Here is a 10,076-nt window from a genome sequence, read left to right on the forward strand (position 1 = left end):
TTGCGTCCAAACCTGCCATAGAATGGAAAAACTGCTTATTTATTCTCAATCTTATGATTCTCATGTCGATTTCAGCGGCCCTAATTGTCCGATCTGGTTGAGCAGCGCCTCTAACGGAAGCCTAGGGTGTCAGGAACGTAAATATAACCCTTCTTTTGCTGTCCACTGCATCTGACCCTATCCTAGGATCGAAAAACTGCAAATTCATTCTGAATTTTTTGCTTCTGAAGTCGATTTCTGCGGCCCCAATTGTCCAATTTGGTTGTCCAGCGTCTGAAACTGAAGACTGGGTTGTGCGGTGTTAGGTTATCCATCTAGTCGACCTGTCATTTGTTTGGATTCTGTTATAATGATTTACTAGATTCGTTATTTATGGTTTTTAGCTTTGACAGCGTCTTCAAAGTTTATGCATTTCTTGGTACGTTATTATTTAATTTCACGGTTTACTATTATTTATATTTTAGTTAATTTAGTTGCATTGCTTCCAAAACTCTTCGCACCTCTTTAGATTACATTCACTAGTAAGGACTCTTATTGTACTAATATTGTTGTAATACAATATATCACGTTTATTGTTTTACAATCTCTCTATTTTTAATTAAGTGGAAATTATTATCTATATTTTAATTAGGTTAATATTTCTTTCCTGTTTCAGGTTTGCGTTCGCTTCTGTTAAATTATATTATATTTATCTTCCTGAGGGTTTTACTTTTAATTTGTTACCCATAGATGGTATGTATCTTATTCTTACAGTACAATAGATTATCATATTGTAGTGTTCTCTCTTTCAGTCTTTTGTGTTACTCTTTCATCGGCCTGTCTTTTATTCAGTACTTCTGGACAGAAACTTTGGAAAGCGTTCCATTTATTTTAGTCTGGGATAATTGCATCAATTATCTCATTAGGCTCTCATTGGATATTAATTTCTAGATTGTGCGTTAATTTTTGCCTTTGATCTTTCCATTTCTTACAGTAAAGCAGAGTGGGTTGCGCATCATCTTGTGTTTGACAGCTGTACCAGCAGTGATCCGTTTGGTATTCACCTATTTCTTTTTCGTATATTGGTTGAAGCAACCATGACCTGTAAGTATCTGTGTGGTATAAAAATTTACATACCCGTGCTTTCTTGTGACCCATTTCTCAATATCTCTAATCAGCCTTTTAGTCCAGATTCCTGTGTTAGATTCCTCTCATATATTTTGCCATTCTTTGATTGTATTCTCCTTAGTTAATTTGATTTCTTTTTCCAGGTCTTGTTCATATTTTCCTTTCCCTTGTGTAAGGCTAGATACGTAACTTTCTATTAATTTCTTATTGAATTATTCATCTGTGTATGCTTCTTCGTTATAACGAGGTTTGTGACATCTTAATTTATTATCGTTCCTTGTTACTCTGGCTAAATTTTTAATTTTACTATTTCTAGCATTATCCTTTTCTTTTATTTCATAAAGTTCTTTTCTTACTTTGATCTTTACCAAAATGGGTGGAAATCTTGCTAGTACACAGAAGGCGTTTAATGATTAATGATTAATTTAATTTTATTATAAGATTAATGATTTATTTTATTGATTGAAATAAATATTATTTTAGATAATTATGGACCTTATCTAACTTTACTAGTTACTTCCTTATTAACCTTTGATGTAAGTTTATTTCTTATTATCTATTAGGTTCTATCGTATAAATTACAAACTAATTTTCAATTTGTTGTTCGTTTGAAATCAAAATTCGACACCAACAAAATATTCTGCTATTTTGATATATATTTAATATATATTATCATTTTATTTTATTTTATTTTATTCAAAAAGTAGTTTAATTTAAATATTAATTTTGGAGATTAATGATAATTATCTATTTAATTTTTTTTGAAAATAAAATTATTATGTATTTTGTATAATAAAATATTTTGTGGTTAATTAGTTAAAATTATTATATGATATTTTAAATTTACAAGATTTATGTTTTAGATTAAACTATTTAACTAAAATAATGATTTTATTTTATTGCTTATTCACTTATTTTAATTTTATTAAATTTTATGTTGATTTTCGTTTTTAAGAGTGATTTATTGATAATATTGATTAGTATACAATTTTTTGTAATTTCTATACTATCAATAATCTTTATGTTTGAAATTTATTCTAATGAATGAATTTTCATATATTTTATAGTATTTTCTGTGTGCGATAGAGTTATTGGTTTGAGAATTTTAGTTAATTGTACTTATTTTTATGGGAATCAAAGAATTTCAATATTAAATTTAACATGATAAAAGCTTTTTTAATAATTTTGATATTATTTTTTCTTTATAATTTAAATAAATTTTTAAAATTTACATTTTTATTTTGATGTTTATTAGATTTATATTATTATTCAATTTTAGAAATGAAATATATTGAAACACAATTAGGTTTAATTTTGGCTTTAATTTTTTTTCATTTATATTAGTTATTTTAAATTTATGAATTTTTAATTTGATTTTGTTAATAAATTTATCTAGAATTTGTTTTAATTTAAATTTGATTTTGTTGATTGTTTTATATTTTACATTTTTAACAATAAATTTTTTAATATTTTATTTCTTTTTTGAGGTAAGGTTAATTATTATATGTTTAATTATTGTAAAATGAGGGACAGGTAACATACGATTATTAGCTGGTTATTATCTGATGTTTTATACAATATTTTTTTCATTTCCCTTACTGGTTTTTTTATTAATTATTATTTATTTGAATAATTTAGCGCTAATAAATTTAATAGAAATAATAGATTATAATTTAAATATTTTTATATTTATTTATATATTAAGTTCATTTTTAGTGAAAATTCCTATATTTATATTACATGGATGATTATTAAAAGCTCATGTTGAAGCCCCTGTGTTTGGATCAATAATTTTAGCAGCTATTTTATTAAAATTAGGAACATATGGTTTATTGCGATTTATATATATTTTTTATTCTAATTTTTATTTTGTAAATTTGGTAATTTTAGTATTTAGATTAATTGGGGGGTTAATTGTTTCAATTTTATGTTTACGTCAAATTGATATAAAGATTTTGGTAGCTTATTCTTCAGTAATTCATATAAGAATTTTATTAAGATCTATAATAACTGAAATACTTTTAGGATTTGTAGGTAGTTATATTATTATAATTGCTCATGGATTATGTTCTTCGGGTTTATTTTATTCAGTAAATTTGTGTTATAAATCTTCAGGGAGACGGATTATATTTTTAAATAAGGGGATAATAGCGTTAATGCCTCCAATATCTATATTTTGATTTATATTTTGTACATCTAATATATCTGCTCCTGTTTCATTAAACTTAGTTGGTGAGGTATTTTTGTTAATAATTATTTATTTATGATTCAAATATTTGATTTATTTATTAATTTTTTATTGTTTTCTTAGATTTTGTTATTCATTATATTTATATATTTATGTTCAACATGGAAAAATAAATTTCTTTTTAAAGATTTTTAATGCTAATATTTTAGATTATTATATTTTATTGATGCATTGAATTCCCCTAAATTTTATATTTTTAAATTTAATTATTTTTTCATATTAATTTTAAATATATTTTATTTAAATAGTTTAATTAAAATATTGACTTGTGGTGTCAATGATATATGTATTTATATTTTAAATTATCATAAAAATGTTTTTAATTAGTTTATTCATACTATTTTCTGGAATACTATATCTATTTTTAGGCCTATATTTATATACATCTAAATATGTAATTATTTTAGAATGGGATTTAATAAATTTGTTTTGTATAAAATTTAGAATAATTATTTATTTGGATTTTATTAGATTAATATTTATCGGAGTTGTTTCTATTATTTCCTCATGCGTAATAATTTACAGAATTGAATATATAAGGTCAGATAAAAGAATTTGTCGGTTTTTTTATTTATTAATTTTATTTATTCTATCAATATGTTTAATAATTTTAAGTCCCAGAGTTTTATCAATTTTATTAGGATGGGATGGGCTAGGTTTAATTTCTTTTGGTTTAATTATTTATTATCAAAGATATAGAGCTTTTAATTCTGGAGTTTTAACAATTGTATGTAATCGGGTTGGAGATATTGGATTTTTAATATTGATTGTTTCAAATTCCGCAAATGGGTCGTGAAATTTAATATTTTATGAAATAGATAGATTTATAATATTTTTCATATTTTTAAGCGCTTTAACTAAAAGAGCTCAAATACCCTTTTCTTTATGGTTACCTGCAGCTATAATAGCTCCAACCCTTATTTCTACTTTAGTTCATTCTTCAACCTTAGTTACTGCAGGGGTTTATTTATTAATCCATTATTACAGTTTAGTGTTTACAATAAATAATAACGTTATTTTATTTATCTCAATCTTTACTATATTTATGGCTAGTTCTATTGCTAATTTTGAATATGATTTAAAGAAAATTATTGCCCTATCAACTTTAAGTCAGTTAGGATTAATAATAAGAATTTTATCTGTAGGGTTAGTGGATTTAGCCTTCTTTCATTTAGTTATTCATGCTTTATTTAAATCAATAATATTTATATGTGCAGGAAGATTTATTCATAGATCTAATAATAACCAAGATATTCGAAATTTTAATTCTATGAGAATTTTAATACCTTTAAATGGTATAGTTCTATTAATTGGAAAATTAAGTCTATGCGGGTGTTTCTTTTTGTCAGGTTTTCTCTCTAAGGATATAATTATTGAATATTTCTTTATTAATAGAGATATTAGAATTACAATATTTTGTATATTTTATATATCTATGGTGTTTACACTAAGATACTCATTTCGTTTAGTTTTATGAATCTTTTATCCTTTTGAATTTAAAAATGTTACCTACAGAGTATATTATGAATCTTTATACATTAATTTATGTATTTCCTTTTTGTTTATTATAGTTATTTTTATGGGAATACTTATTTTTTATCTAATCTTTAAAGTTTACATTATCTTATTGAATTTTTATGATAAAATATTTATTTTATTTATTTATTTATTACGGATTTATTTTGGTTATTTATTATTTTATTATCCTAATAAACACCCCCAAAAATTTTTATTTAATAAATTTATCTTTTTTCTGAAAGGAATATATTTTTTATCATATTTTTATAAGATTAGGTATACTTTTTTACTTAAATCGATGTATAAAATTAATAATGAATTTGAAAAGGGTCTTTCCGAATCAATTTTGACATTTTGAATGAAAACATTTACAAATTACTTAGTAAAATTTATCAAGTGATTAATTATATATGACACTCTGATGTTTATCCTAAAGCCAAATAAAACTCAACACGAACAACAAACCGCTGATTATTTAATGATACTTATATTTTATATATATTTATCAATATTTATCCTCGTTTATTCATTATTCCTGTTGTTGTATTAAACTTACACCACTTACTGAACGAAAGAATATAATTTATTGTATTATTACTTATTATTGTATATTGCATTAACTGTAAATAATAGTCAGTTGGAAAGGCGTGCAGACATCTCTTCTAAAAATCGAAAATTAAAAACTTTTTAATAGGAACCAGATATTCAACGATGTTCTTTTAATTTCACTTTTCGTAAAACATCAATTTTGATGTATATATATTCAACTTATTCTTTTCAATATGTTTTAATACATTAATAGAGTTTTATTTATTTGCTTAGTATGTACTATTTCACAAGATTTAAGGTTTTACTGGTAGTATTTGAAGAGTACATTTTGTTATGTTTTCTTATTAATATTATTCAAGACTATCTATTATTATTATTTCAAAATGTAGTACTTTATTTTATAATGAATACAAAAATTATGTTTTTGTTATGTTTTATTTAAAATTAATTTCATTTTAGAAAGTGGGATGACATGACTATTGGCGAACCACCCATTATAATAAAAAAAGGGTAACGCGCCATGATAAATACCCCTAGGGTGGTGAGGAAATCTTTCACAATTACAATACAATATATCCTCTAACACGATTTTATAATTAACTGCATAATTGTTCCTTTCAATATCTAATTATGCTAATCTCTTTAGCCTGTTTCACCTGTTCACATAACCTATTTGGCTCCGTACCAATAATTTTGTCTATTCCACGTCTCTCTATTAACTTATACATACCTTTATGAATTTTTAAATTCTTCAGTTTGATTCAAAGATAGTTTTATCTTGTTTCACACTTATATTTTCTTGAAATCTCTGTAAATATTTCAAATATAATGCACCACAACACCAAACACTTTCCTAATTTTATTAAATCTAATACTATATATGAGTGCATTCCTTGAAATGTTCTTTCACGAATTACATCTCGTCATCATTGTGCTATAGTAAATAATATAGTAATTAATGATATAAATAGAATTCAATTAATTTTAAATTGAAAAATTATAATAGCTCTTATTAATAAATTTATTAAATTAATAGATAATATTATTGGTCAAGGCCTGGGTGTTACTAGATGAAATGGATGATTTTTCATTTGTTTTAGTGTTTATTTAAGATAAACAATTTTTTTTTAATTTAATGATTTTAATGATTAGATTCATTAAAGTATAGAAGTCTAAGAATGGAAATTACATACGATTGAATAAATAAAACTGAGATTTCTAGAATAAATAATATATTTTGAATAATGATTATAAATGGAATAATAATTAATCAGGAACTTTCTATTGACGATCCTAGTAAAGTTAAAAGTAAATATCCTGCTAATATATTAGCTGTTAGTCGAATTGATAATGCTCATGGACGAATAATGTTTCTGATTGTTTCAATTAATACTATAAAATTTATTAATATTAAAGGTGTATTTAGTGGTACTAAATGAATTAATATCTTTTCTGAATTTATAGTTCAACCGTAAAATATATATGTTAATCATATTGATATTGTTAATGATAAATTAATTGATAAGTGACTTGTAGGAGTGAAAGTATATGGTATTAATCCTATTAAATTATAAAGTATAATTATTATTAGTATTCTTAAGAAAATAATTATATTAAATATATATTTGTAACTAATTAGTAATTTAAATTCATTGTAAATTATTATTATAAGTTTAATTCATAATATATTTAAACGAGAGAGAATAAATCAATATATTATTTGTATCATTATTAATGGTAGTAATAAACTAATTCAATTTATTATAAGTATAATATATGTAGATGGGTCGAAAATTGATAATAGGTTTATCATATTCACTTTCATAAATTTTTATTCTTATTTTTTAATATTTTCTTTTTATTTTTATATGGAGAAAAATTAATAAATAAATAATGAAGATTAATGATTATAATGTAAATAATTCTTAATGTGAAAAATAGAAGAATTGATCATAATATTGGTTTTATCTGTGGTATAAAAAAATATTTAAATATTGGCCATTAGAAGTATATCGAATTTATACTATAATATGGTTTAAGAGACCAATTCTTTCATTTCAGACATCTAATGATTAAATTATTATTGTTAAATAAAATATAAATAAAAAATATTAAAAAATTAATAATTTTAAATTGACAATTTAATGTTATATGTTTAACTAATTTTTTATCTTAGGATTTTATAAAGTTATTATTCTAAGTAATCAATTTCCAAAATCATTTATTGATGTTGATTCTACTACGATAGGTATAAATCTATGATTTGTTCCACAAATTTCTGAACATTGGCCAAAAAATAATCCTGGTCGGTATGTAAATAATATTATTTGATTAAGTCGTCCTGGAGTTGCATCTATTTTTATTCCTAAGGATGGAATTGTTCATGAGTGAATTACATCAACAGATGTTGTAATTAAAGGAATTGGGGTTTTAAATGGAATAATAATTCGATTATCTACATCTAATAGTCGAAATAATCTTAAATTTGAATAATCATTGATTATAAAAGAATCATAATTTAAATAAAATTCTGGATATTCATATCTTCAATATCATTGATGACCAATAGCTTTAATTGTAAAATATGAGAATGTCCATATTTCATCAACAAAATAAAGAGTTTTTAATGATGGAAATGCAATAATTATTAATACAATTATTGGAAAAATAGTTCAAATAATTTCAATTAAATTATTTTCTAATAAAAATCGATTTCTAAATTTTCTTAAAATGATATTTATTATTATAAATAATGTTATCGAAATAATTATTGATAATATTATATATAGTAATATTATAAAATACAACTAAATTATCAGCAAAAGGAGAGTTAGGATCTTGAAGTGAAAATATATTTCATGTAGCAATTCTTAATAAATGAAATATATCTTTATATATGAAGCTTAAATTCATCGCACTAATCTGCCATATTAAATTTAATTTTTAATTTATAAATTTTATAAGTTTAAAATTAAATTTTATTTTTTTTATTTTCTTTTTTAAAAATCAAAGGAATTTCATTAAATGAGTGTTCAAATGGGGGATAGTTTTGTAATCATTCGAGTGAATTTTGAAAATATATAAGTAAAATTAATCGTTTTACTATAAATCTTTCTAATATAATAAAAATAAATATTATTATTCTATTAATTGAAATTAATGATCTTAGTGAAGGTAAAAAATTTCAACAGTAATACGCGTCAGGGTAATCTGAATATCGTCGTGGTATTCCTATTAATCCTAAAAAATGTTGAGGGAAGAATGTTATATTTACTCCAATAAATATAAAATAAAATTGAATTTTAAGAAATTTTTTGTTTAGTGTTAAGCCAGTAATTAAAGGATATCAGTGAAATAATCTTGCAATAATTCTAAATACTGCTCCTATTGGAAGTACATAATGAAAATGTCCTACAACATAGTATGTATCATGAAGTAAAATATGAATAGATGAATTTGATAATATAATTCCTGTTAATCCTCCTATTGTAAACAAAAAAATAAATCCCATAGATCATAAAGTTGTTGGATTTGCGTAAGCTTTTGATCCATGGAATGTTGCTAGTCATCTAAAAACTTTAATGCCAGTGGGAATGGCAGTAATTATAGTTGCTGATGTGAAATAAGCGCGAGTATCTACATCTATTCCAACAGTAAATATGTGATGTGCTCATACAATAAATCCTAGAAAACCAATTCCTAGTATTGCGTATACTATTCCTATGTTTCCAAATGTTGCTTTTTTACCTCTTTCGTTTAAAATAATATGCGAGATTAGTCCAAATCCTGGAAGAATTAGAATATAAACTTTTGGATGTCCAAAGAATCAAAATAAGTGTTGGTATAAAATTGGGTCACCCCCTCCTATAGGGTAAAAAAAGAAGAATTTAAATTTCGATCTGATAAAAGTATTGTAATTGCTCCAGCAAGAACAGGTAGTGATAGTAAAAGTAAAATTGCTGTAATTATAACTGATCATGGGAATAAAGGTATTTGATCATATTGTAGCGAATAATTTATTATATTGAAAATTGTCACTAAAAAATTAATAGCCCCTATGATTGATGATACTCCGGCGATATGAAGGGAAAAAATTGTTAGATCGGTAGATGATGATGGGTGGTATATAAATGATGATAATGGAGGGTAAATTGTTCATCCTGTGCCTGATCCTGAATTTAAATAATTTCTTGTTAATAATGAAAAAATTGAAGGAGGTAGTAATCAAAATCTTATATTGTTTATTCGTGGAAATGCCATATCTGGAGCTCCAATCATTAAGGGAACTAATCAGTTCCCAAAATCTCCAATTATGAATGGTATAACCATAAAAAAAATTATAACAAAAGCATGAGACGTTACAATTGAATTATAAATCTGATCATTTTTAATTCATGCCCCTGTCTTCTTAATTCTAATCGAATAATAAATCTTATTGATGAACCAATTATTCCTGATCATATAGCGAATATAAAATATAATATGCCAATATTTTTATGATTAGTGGAGTATAATCATTTTTTCATTCACGAAGAAATTAAGATTTATAAAATTAAATTTATATTTTTAATTTTGAAGATTAATAGTTTAAAATTAACTTAAAATCTTTAAATAAAGTATTAGAGTATTATGTCTGATAAAAGGAATAAATTGT

The sequence above is a fragment of the Calliopsis andreniformis genome, unplaced genomic scaffold, assembly GCF_051401765.1.
Source record: "Calliopsis andreniformis isolate RMS-2024a unplaced genomic scaffold, iyCalAndr_principal scaffold0304, whole genome shotgun sequence".
Lineage (NCBI taxonomy): Eukaryota > Metazoa > Arthropoda > Insecta > Hymenoptera > Andrenidae > Calliopsis > Calliopsis andreniformis.